At 38.3% G+C, this 3721-nt stretch overlaps 1 non-coding gene across 1 annotated transcript; it reads left to right on the forward strand.

Annotated features, from left to right (window-relative positions):
* The first annotated feature begins 2665 nt into the window (after nucleotides 1–2665).
* On the forward strand, nucleotides 2666–2772 carry LOC131232119 (small nucleolar RNA R71). Its single transcript, XR_009164723.1, has one exon. It is a non-coding gene; the product is annotated as a small nucleolar RNA R71 (small nucleolar RNA).
* Nucleotides 2773–3721: the final 949 nt, after the last annotated feature.

Consider the following 3721-nt stretch of genomic DNA (forward strand, 5'->3'; position numbering starts at 1 on the left):
TCAACTTCTATCAATGATTCACATAATAACAATCAGAGGTTCTAGCATTATTTACAGAAAATCATTTGAATCTGTCTTGTGAATTGGATTAACATGATACTCAAACCTACTCTTAGTTAATTAAATGCAAGAACTTTGGTGATAGATTACTTAGATGATCAAACTCTAACAACTCAAAATTCAATTTCTATCTTATCATCATACTCAAAACATTCTTAAATACACAAATTATCACTTCCCAAACAGATAAACATTGAAAAATTTCAAACCTTTTACAAATTTTGCTCAAAACTGAGAAAACACTGATTAGTTTACCTAATCTCCAATCCCCAACTTAAAATTTACATTGTCCTCAATATAAAAGAAATAAGCATGTAATGCAAAAGAGGTAATGACAAATGATGGAAAGATAGTACCTGAGGATGGAAGATTTGCATTATTCCAAGGATCTCAGTGTGAAGATGGGTGAGCACAACGAAAATGAAAGCAAACTATCCTAAATAGTGGAAAGCAAACTATCCTAAATAGTGGAAAGAAAAGTATTATAATCTTATATCTTATGAAAGCAATAAACTAATCATAAACTAGGAAAGCAAGGGAAAACTACTTAGTCATGCCGCAAGGTTCCTCCTCCGGCCGATATCTTGATAAATTTCTCAGTAGATTTCTCAGCAAAATCATCCAAAAGCCCTTTTTTTGATAGGCTTGGATGCCTTGGAGCATGAATTTCCACAAAAATTTATGGACCTCAGCATAAAGTTTTTAATTGAAATTTGGAGGTTTCTAGAGAATATACGATTCACCTGCAGAAGATAATTTCTCAATATTAGTAGGCTGAGGTGAATGGGAGACCATAAATAATTGAAAAATAAAAGGATTGTTTGCCATTGTCCCTTTAAAATCCAAAGTTGTTGGTTCCGGTTCAAAATTTATCTCCTCCACCTGTAATGGTAAGATTTTTGTGTTAGTGGAAGGAGTGGCATCAACTTCCTGGCCAATATGATCATTTAAATCCGTAAAGTATGTCAGGCAGACATCCAAAGATTTAGGAGTTTCTGTTAAAAGAGACTCATCATCTTCAAATGTATCCATCAAGTTCACCTCATGGGTTAGGTCCTCATTCTCTTGTGGCTTATGCAAATGAAACACATTGAATTCTACTGTCATATTCCCAGAAAGATATTTTCATTACTCCATTCCTATAATTTATGAAGGCATTTGCAGTGGCCAGGAATGACCGACCTAATATGATCAGAATTTGTGCGCCCATATTTGAAGCTGCGTGTGATCCAAGATGATGAAATCTACTGGGTAGTAGAATCTATCGACCTGGACCAACACATCTTCTATCTTACCTCTCAGTATTCTAGTTGAGTGATTGGTTAGTTGTAATGTTGTTTTGGTAGTTTCAACTCATAGAGGACTAACAGTTCATATACTGAGTATGGTATCAGATTAATACTTGCCCCAAGGTTTAAGAGTGCATTACCAACCTTGAAGTTTTTTATCACACCTGAGATTGTGGGACTTCCAGGATCCTTATATTTTAGGGGAGTGTTTCGATTGATTATGGCGCTCACCTGTTCAGTAAAAAATGCTTCTTGGTGTACATTTAGCTTCTGCCTTACTGTACACAGATCTTTCAGGAATTTGGTGTAAGATAGAAACTATTTAATTTCATCCAACATGGGGTTGTTGATCTTGACTTGTTAAAAACCTCTAGAATATTTTGATTCTCACTTAGAGACGTTGGGGAAATGGGGCCTCGAGTTTGTATCCCTGCATTGGTTTTTTATCATATGGAGCATTGCTAGATTCACCACCATCCTTTAAATTTTTGGATTCCTTGGGTTTCTCAACCTTCCTTGGAATCTCTGTCTATTTCGTTTCCATTTTTTAAGGCAGTGTGATCTTAACATGTTCTAGATGCTGAGTTGAAGAGTTGAGATCACATATCTCACATTGTCTTATTGGGTTAGGTTGCGGTTGGGCTAAAAAGATCCCAATCTCCCTAACATTCAGTTGTGTCTCAAGTCTTACAACTGAAGTTCTAAGCTCATTCATAGCTTGTAGTTGCTCTTGCCTAAATGCATCTAATGTATCTTCAAGGGTTCTCCTTAGTGGAAGTCCACTAAATGGCCCTTGTGGATAATTAGTTACATTTGTAGTTGGTTCATTTCCTCAATTAATGTTCCACTCATCAGGAGTATGCGTATCAAAATTTGGTGCACTAAGTGGTTGTTAACACGTGTTTGTAATATCTGCTTGAAACACCTCTTGAAAAGCTGGGATTGTAAGACAATCTTTGATTGGGTGTGCATCGCTCTCACAAATTCCACATATGGTTTCGCCTACTGCTTTGGGCTGAGTTGATTCCTTCTTAGACTCTAAGTCCTCAATTTTTCTTGTGAGAATTGCCAACTGTACATTAATATCATCCTCCTTCTCGAGTACATGTATTTCTATCTCTCTTGGCATTTCCTTGGGAGTACTAGCTTGGTTTGATGTGTCCCATGATTAAACATTTTCAACTAGCATGTCAAAGTAATCCCATGCATCTTCTGGTTTCTTATCCATGAACTCACCATTACACATCATTTGTATGAATTGGCACATGTTTGGACTGAGTCCGTCATAAAAAAGATCAATTATCCACCAAGTTTCGTAACCATGGTGTGGGCAAGCAAGAAGTAAGTCCTTAAACCATTCCCAACATTTAAAGAAGGTCTCATTTTTTTTTTGGGAGAAGTTTATTATTTCCCATCTAAGAGCGTTGGTTTTATGAGTCGGGAAGAACTTTTTAAGGAACTCCTGGCTCATCTTTGCCCATGTGCCAATGGATCTAGGCCTTAATGAATGAAACCATGATTTGGCATTCTCTTTTAGGGAGAATAAAAATAATTTAAGGCTAATTGTATCAGGAGGAATATTGTCATGCCCCAAACTCAGAAACCGGGCTCACAGAATTCTCGATTGCCGAATCCGGCGCTGACAGTCTCCGTAGTGCCCCATTCTCGACTCCCGGCACCCATATGTCATCAGATTCCGATCTTGGGATCCTATAAGAGGATTTCAATATGATTTTTTTTTTGTAATGGAGCATAACCACAAGCATAACCAAGTCACAAAACAACATCACCACATATCCATTATAATGAAAAATTTGAGTACAATGCGAAAAGGGAAATACAAGGTGATCAAAAAGCTCCAAAATAATCTACCACGCGCTCTTGCCTCAGCACTGCTGCGATCCAACACCACCTGTACGCAACGGTCATGCATAAGTTTACGAAAAGCTTAGAGGGTGGTGTAAGCATGTACGCAAGGCAAGTGCCAAGTATGCAATATCAGAGTAATACGGAAATATGCTGGTAAGTCCATGAATACTATTAGTCGTAACAAGGCTATGCGATGCAAGGCATGAATGTTATTGGCCATACCAAGGCCCTGCGATGCGAGGCCTACATAGCCAAATGTCATATGCGAGATGTAATGCAAGCATGCTAGTCCTCATCAAGTATATACGTTAGTGTAGTTCCCCTCTGGGATACCACCAGGGTCTAGTACACTCCACACTGACTGCCGCCTACCTATCCGTACAGCCTAGTGAGTAGAAGAGACCACACTATCCGCCTGACCAGTAGTGTTCCAATACTTACCCAGCTCATCGATAGCGAACTCATTTGTGAGCTAGTCAAACTCAGCCTAGCTTACAACCCCC

This window comes from Magnolia sinica, chromosome 17, assembly GCF_029962835.1.
Source record: "Magnolia sinica isolate HGM2019 chromosome 17, MsV1, whole genome shotgun sequence".
Lineage (NCBI taxonomy): Eukaryota > Viridiplantae > Streptophyta > Magnoliopsida > Magnoliales > Magnoliaceae > Magnolia > Magnolia sinica.